Below are 8,105 nucleotides of genomic sequence, written 5' to 3'. Positions count from 1 at the left end.
AAAGAAGAAAAATAAAACTATAATTACTTGAGACAATATGGACGCAGATGTCTAAAATCCAAAAGAATCTGCAAACAAGCTATTTTAATGAATAGATGTGTTGGCCAAGGCCACTGGGTACGAGGTCAAAATCTGTTGTAGTTTCATACTATCAATAAGCAATTAGAAAGCAAAACAAAAAGGAGGTATTTTACAAAGCGTAAAAAATTTACAAAAATAACAAATGGACTTTGGTTTTTCATCCAGCATATAAGAAGCTTGAAGATCACCACTGCCCCCCCCAACAAGTGAGACCCTGAAAAACTAACGATTCTTCTTCGATCCAATAAGGCAAATGAGATCCCAGGACAAAGGATTGTCCCCGCGATAGGAGAGACAGAGAGGCAGACGCAGAGAGGCCAACTCCAGCTGCAGAGACCCCGCTGGGACCCAGGCCAGGGTGAGGGAGCCCGGAGCGGCAGTGCCGAGTCCCTGCAGGCTCAGTGTGGACAGGTTGGAGGCAGAGACGCCAGAGGGACACAGTCACTGCGTTCTCAGCGACGATCAGAGAAACACCCCTTGGCACCGTCGGGGCAGCGGGAAGGGACACGACCGCCCTCGGCCTTCCTGCCCCACCTGCACCCGATGAAGCTCCCCGGGCAGAGCACAGCCTCACGAGACACTGAGCCGCAGTCGAGGACGGGGACCCCCGTCCCAGGTCACTCACAGCCCAGCTGCCAACGACTTCGAGGCCTGCGAAAGGAAAGAAGCAAACAATGGGCCCAGGAAGCAACAGGCGCCTCGTCAAAGGTGTGCAGGCGGCAAGTGGCCGGGACACACAGCCGCACATCTTATGCCATTTCAGTCTCAACTTAAAGCACCTGTGAGGTCCCGTCCCACCTGTCGGTGGCCCAAGCCTGGAGTGGGCCTCGAGCGCCGTGGTTGCGCTGGGAGTGCAGAGCGCAGCAGCCCGTGGGGGGCGGGGGGGAGGTGTCCTGGGGGTCCCAGGCCTTGGTGCTCACCCACGTGACACACCAGCCTGCCCCCACCCGGACACCCGCACGGGAACATGCACAGCAGCTCCCGCATGATCGCCCAAGCCCGCAGGCAGCCCGAGGCATCAGTGGAGGAAGGAGGCTGTAGGCCGTTGGGGGCCCCGGACACGACGGAGCAGACAGAAGGTACCCCAAAAGGCCGCGCCCTGGTCCAGCCTCCTCACTGGCTGAAGATCACGGGGCGCCACGCCCAGGGCACCAGGGCACCAGGCACGCCAGCCGCTGGCAGAGGCCGGGACTCACGTGGACAGAGTGGGCCATGCCAGCACTTCGGGGGCTCGGCTGTCGCTCTCGTGACCCCGAACCCCATGCTGGCCACAGGGCCGGTGGCCGGTCGGGACAGCCCGGGAGCCGGGCCGCCCGCAGGGAGGGGACGGGCCAGGTGCAGGCACCTGGGGGCCGGTGGCTCCATTCTGGGCCCATGGGGGGACATGCAGGGGCTGTGACCTCCCCTGGGCTCTCGCAGGGACCCTGTGGCTGCAGTGTGGGGCCCTGCAACAGGCCACTGAGGCGGCGCGGGGATGGCGGGGGTCGGGCCGGGGCCAGCAGCGGGGCGGGTGCACGGTGGCCGTGGCCAGGTCGCCGCCAGGGCTCTGGCCCCACGACGGGAACATCTGGGATGGTGGGCCACACGTGAAGCCCACCTGTGGAGAAGGCTCGGGAGTGGCCCTGGGTCGGGACTTTGAGCCAGCCGAGGGTTGCAGGGGTGGGGCTGGCGCTGGGGTTCTGGGAGGGGATGAAATTTGGGTGGAAACCTTTGGGAGTCCACTGCAGGGGTGTTTAACACATGAGTCTGGGTGGGGGTCGGGGCACAAGAGCAAGGGGGGGCAGAAAGGGTGGGGTCAGCTCAGGGAGACGGCAGGAAGCTCCCAGAAGCTCCGCAGGGAGACTAGTGTGCAAGAGGCTGGGAAGTGGGGTGTTTGCCACGGTGGGGGGACCACTAGTAGTGGGTAACCCAGGAGAGTAGGGGGTCTCTGGCAAGGTCCAAGGGGCTGAGGAGCCCAGCCCTGGGGCAGGGCTGAGGGCCCTGGGGATGGGGAGGGGGTACCATGAGGGCCATGGGGGGGCACCGTGGGGGTGGGGGGGCACCATGAGGCCCGGGGAGGGCTGGGGGGGCATCATGAGGGCCATGGGGGCCAGGAGCCCATTGGAGTGGCTCTGGGCTGGGTCCGAGGGTTACCAGGGACCTAAAGACAGAGGCCAAGGATGGGACCATTGAAAGAGGTCAAATTGGTGAAGGAAAAGCCGTCGGGAAGACGGGCCGTGCCAACCGCAGAATCCCGATGGTCCCACAGGAGCGTGGGAGAGGGTGGCCAGGCGCTAGGCTGTCCAGGGAAGTGGGGGCTCGAGGTTGGCGGACTCCCGGCATTGGGACGGGGCGCCGGGCCAAGGGCAAGCAGCCAGGGGATCCCGGGTGCAGGGCGCAGGCCGAGCTCCGGGCGGTTCGAGGGTGCGGGAGGCCCCCTGCTGCTGAGGAGTACCCCACTGTCGCGGTAGGCACCAACCGGGGAGCCTGATGTCCCGGCCGGGGTTTCCTTCTGCCCCCCAAGCCACAAGGGTGGCGCCCAGCTGCACCCTGTCACGAACAGCCTGGTAAGATGTTGAAGTAGCTCCTTCAAACTACACATGTCCTCTGTCCCCGAGGTACTGCCCGCGACATGGGAGAGCCAGAGCCGGGGGTGGGGGTGGGGGTGGCAGGTGGTTGCAGGCCTCTGGGGACAGTCATCTGAGCAAAGGAGGCAAGGACGCAGCTGCTGCGCCATCTCTGGGGACCAGGCCACCCTTCATGCAGGAACCCTACCACGGCCCTCCGTCCCCACCCGACCTGCCCACAGGGGAACCCGGACAAGAGTGGAAGCTGCCCTGTCCTCCCCTGCGCTGCCGAGGCCGGAGTTTCAGGGCCCCGGGCTGCTGGAAGGGGCCCGGCAGCTGCCGGCGGGTGAGTACTGGGTGCCGAGAGGATTACGGGGCTCCGGCCCCGGCCCCGCCCCCCCGGCCCCCACGGTGCCCCCCCGGCCCCCCCGGCCCTTACGGTGACCCCCCTTCCCCACCATTCCCCCCACCACGGCCTTCACAGTGCCCCCCCCAGGCCCGGGCCCCAGGAGACACCTGCGCTGGCAGGTGCGGGGGACAGTGCGTGAAAAGCTGATAAACTTTATGGCCCCTGTGCTCCCAGCGGGCGGCGGGCGAGCTGGTCCTCAAGGTCCTCAAGGACCAGCTCAAGGCCCTTCCCGGCTAAACAAACAGGCCCTGGCTCCCGACCTCTCTAGGCAGGATACCTGAGCTAATAATTAATCAGGTCACAGATATGGCGACTTTTTTTCTTACTAATCGTGGTAAAATACACAGAACAGAAAATGTACCGTCTTCACTGTCTCTAAGCCACAGCCCAGGGGCTCCACGCACATTCACACTGTCGTGTGACCACCATCTGCTCTCTGTCCCTGTGAATGTGGAGACTCGAGGGATCTTGTGTGGGTGGAATCCTGCAGGATGTGTCCCCTGGTGTCTGGCCTGTCACTCAGCCTCACGTCCCCTAGGGCCACTCATACTGTGGCAGGTGTCAGCGCGTCCCTCTCTGTGCAGGCCGAGTGATAGTTCTGTGTTACTTTAAACAGTGTAAACCCTCTGTCCGGGGCTGCGGCTGCGTCGCCCCCTCCTAGACCAGTTGCCACCAGTGGAGCATCTGAGCAGCAGGCTTCCCAGGGAAGGAGCCTCCTCTCTGGATCCACGGCGGAAAGGCAAGGGCGTCCCCAGAGGGACTGTGGACACGAAGGCACAGAAGGCATGGTCTGGCTTCCACGGGGGCACGGGGGACTGGAGGTGGGCTTGGAGGTGGCCTGGACTCGTGGGGTCATCCCGAGGTCAGGCTGCTCCTCTGGCCTCAGTGGGGGCTCCACCCTCACAGGCTCATCACTGGGGGTCAGGCCCCGTGTCCACGTGTGTGTAGGACGGGCGGGAGCGCGGCCAGGAGCCAGAGGCTGTGCCCCACCCCCACCCCCCTCCGTGTCCTCTGCGGCAGGAGCTCGGCACCCGGCAGGCTTCAGGCTGTCTCTCCTCTGTCGTTGGCCTGACTGTCCCGCGGTCACCTCCTGGGACATGAAGACTTAGACGAAGGCCCTTAACTAATCACACAGAATGGGGCCCTGATGGGCTTTCAGGCATTTTAGGGGATTCCTTGTTACATTTGGGAGCTTGTTTTCTTTTTCCAAAGATTTTATTTGTTTGTTTGTTTGCTTATTTATTTATTTGACCCAGAGAGACGAGGAGGGGGGAGCGGTAGAGGCAGAGGGAGAAGCAGGCTCCCCTCTGAGCAGGGAGCCCGATGAGGACCTCGACCCCACGACACCGGGATCATGACCGGAGTTGAAGGCGATGGCAGACACTTCACTGACTGAGCCCCCGGGGCTCCTGGAATTAATGTTTTCAAAACATCTTTAGTGAGGGGCGCCTGGGGGGCCCAGTCAGTGAATCATCTGCCTTCGGTTCAGATCATGATCCTGGGCTCCTGGGATCGAGCCCCACTCGGGCTCCCTGCTCAGCCGGGGTCTGCTTCTCCCTCTGCCCCTCCCTCTGCTCACACTGTCTCTCTCCATCACTCTCTCTCAAATAAATAAATAAAGTATTTGAAAACAAAACCCCAAAAACATATTTGGCGAGATATAACTTATATACCATAAAATTCACCCACTTAAAGGTTATATCCAATGGTCCTCAGAACTCTTATTCATAGAGTTCTACAACCATCGCCACAGTCAGTTCTAGAACATTCCACCACTCCAAAAAGAAACCCCGTATCTATTAGCAGTCGCTCCCATCCCCCCCCAGCCCCTGGCCACTTCTAGTCTGTATTTTATCTCTGTGGATTTGCCTGTTTTGCACATCTCCTGTGAGTAGAATCATACAGTACTTGGCATTCTGGGTCTGGCTTCTTTCACCGAGCACAGTGTTGTCAGGGTTCATCCACGTGGTAACACGCGTCAGGACTTCATCCCTCCGTGTGGCGGTGTAGCATCCCACTGCGTGGACGGGCCACATTTCATGTATCCAGTCTTCAGTCGACATTGGTGTTGCTGGCACTTCTTGGCTAGCAGACGCACACGTTTTTTTTGTTTGTTTGTTTGTTTTAAAGATTTTAATTTATTTATTCATGAAAGACAGAGAGAGAGAGGCAGAGGCACAGGCAGAGGGAGGAGCAGGCTCCATGCAGGGAGCCCGATGTGGGACTCGATCCCGGGTCTCCAGGGTCACACCCTGGGCCAAAGGCAGGCGCTAAACCACTGAGCCACCCAGGGATTCCCGACGCACACGTTTTTGTGTGGATGTTGTCTTCAATTCCCTCGGGAAGATACCACCAAGGTACTTACTAGGTTATAGGGCAGCATCATGTTTAACATTCTGAGGAGCTGACAAGCTATTTCCCAAAATGGCTGCACCACTGTGCATTTCCACCAGCAGCATGTGAGACTTCTAATTTTTCTACCTCCTCACCAACACCTCTCATTGTCCATCCTTTTCATTATAACCATCCTACCGGAGGTGAAGCCGTATTGCATTACGGTTTTTTAAAATAGACTTTATTTTTTAGAGCACTTTAAGGTTTATGAAAAGCTTCACAGAAAGTACAGAGAATTTTTAGACGCATATATATGTATAAACATATATATATGTATTATATAAATCTAACCTTATTATTGACACCATGTGTTAGTGTCGTACATTTGTTACAACTGATGAGTCAATATTGATGCATTATTAACTAAAGCCCAGAGTTTACATTAGGGTTCTCTCTTGGCTGTACATTCTGCGGGTTTGGATAAATGCATCATGTCGTGTGTCTACCATTAGAGTGTCACGAAGAGTAGTTTCACTGCCATAAAAATCCCCTAAGCGCCATTATTCATCCCACTCTCCCTCTAACCCCTTGCAACCACTGATCTTTTTACTGTCTCCATAGTTTTGTCTTTTCCAGAATTTCACAGATGTGGAATCCTACAATGCGTAGCCTTTTCAGACTAACTTCTTTCACTTAGTAATATGCACTTAGGATTCCTGCATGTCTTTTCATGGCTTGATAGCTCGTTTCTCTTTATCACTCATTAATACCCCATTGTGTGGATGTCCCAGAGTTTGCTTATCCATTAACCTATTGAAGAACATCCACTTCCAAGTTTTGGAAGTCATGAACAAAGATGCTATAAATATCTGTATGCAGGTTTCTGTGTGCACATGAGCTTTCAGCTCATTTAGGCAAATATCTAGGAGCATGATTGCTGGATTGTATGGTTAAGAGTCTGTAAGAAACCACCAAACTGTCTCCCAAAGTGGCTGCACCATTTTGCAATGAGTAAGAGCTCCTATTGCTCTGTATCCTTGCCAACATGTGAGGCCAGTGTTCTGGGTCTTAACCATCCCAATAGATGTGCAGTGGTCGCTCATTATTTCAAGTTGCATTCCCCTGACGATACAGGATGCTCAGCTTCTTTTCATGTGCTTATTTGCCATCTGAATATCTTCTTTGGTGAAGCATCCAGATCTTTTGACCACTGCTTAAGGAGGTTGTTTTCTTATTTGGGAGTCTTGACAGTTCTTTATATATTTTGGATAACATTTCTTTATCAGATATGTCTTTTGCAAATATTTAGTACCAGTCTGTGGCTTGTCTTTTCATCCTTTTAACAATGTCTTTTGCAGAACAGAAGTTTTTAACTTTGGGGATCCATGGGTGGCTCAGCGGTTTAGCGCCTGCCTAAACCCAGGATCGAGTCCCACGTCAGGCTCCCGGCATGGAGCCTGCTCCTCCCTCCTCCTGTGTCTCTGCCTCTCTCTCTCTCTCTATGTCTATCAAAAAAAAGAAGTTTTTAACTTTAATGAAGTCAAATGTATCAATTTTCTCTTCCATGGGTCTTGCCTTTGGCATTGTATCTAAAACACCATTGCCAAACCCAAGGTAACCTAGATTTCCTCATATGTCCTCTTCTAAAAACGTCATTGTTTTCTATTTAACATTTAGATCTATGACCCATTTTTGCATTGATTTTTGTGAAAGGTTAAAATCTGTGTCTAGATTTTTCCTTTCATGTAGATACCCAGTTGCTCCTGTACCATTTGTTGAAAAAAAGCTATCCTTTCCAGGCAAAACACATGAAGGGGATTGAGAGGTACAAATTTCCAATTAGAAAATAAACTACACCCAAGGATGCAAAGTACAGCATAAGGAATATGGTCAATAATATCGCAACAACTTTGTATGGTGACAGATGGTAACTATACTTATTGTAGTGAGTATTTCACGAAGTATGTAAATGTTGAATCACTATGTTGTATATCTGAAACTAATATTGCATGTCACTTATGCATCAATAAAATAAAGTAAATATAAAACTTTTAACCAGAAAAAAAAAAAAAGACTATCCTTTCTCCGTTGAATTGCCTTTCCTCCTTTGTCAATGATAAGTTGACTAATTGTATGGGTCTCTATGTGGCCTCTCTATTCTATTCCATTGATCTATTTCTCTAGCCTTTTGCCAATAGCACACTGTCCTGATCATTGTAGCTTTACAGTAAGTCCTGAATCATTTGTTCCAACACAGTATTGTGTTGGCTCTTCTGGGTCTTTTGCTTCTCTGTATAAACTTTAAAATAAGTTTGTCGGGATCCCTGGGTGGCGCAGCGGTTTGGCGCCTGCCTTTGGCCCAGGGCGCGATCCTGGAGACCCGGGATCGAATCCCACGTCGGGCTCCCTGCATGGAGCCTGCTTCTCCCTCTGCCTATGTCTCTGCCTCTCTCTCTCTCTCTCTCTGTGTGACTATCATGAATAAATAAATAAAATCTTTAAAAAAAAAATAAATAAATAAAATAAAATAAGTTTGTCAATGTCACAAAATAACTTGCTGGGATTTTAATTGGGATTATATTGAATCTATAAATCAATCTGGATAGAATTGACAGTTTTATAATATTGAATCGTCCCATCCAAAACATGGGATATTTCTCCATTGATTTAGATTTTTTATATCTTTCATCAGAGCTGTGTTGTTTTCCTCATACAGATCATGTACATATTTTGTT

This window comes from Canis aureus, chromosome 21 (genome assembly GCF_053574225.1).
Source record: "Canis aureus isolate CA01 chromosome 21, VMU_Caureus_v.1.0, whole genome shotgun sequence".
Taxonomy (NCBI): Eukaryota; Metazoa; Chordata; class Mammalia; order Carnivora; family Canidae; genus Canis; species Canis aureus.
This window is presented reverse-complemented; position numbering follows the sequence as displayed.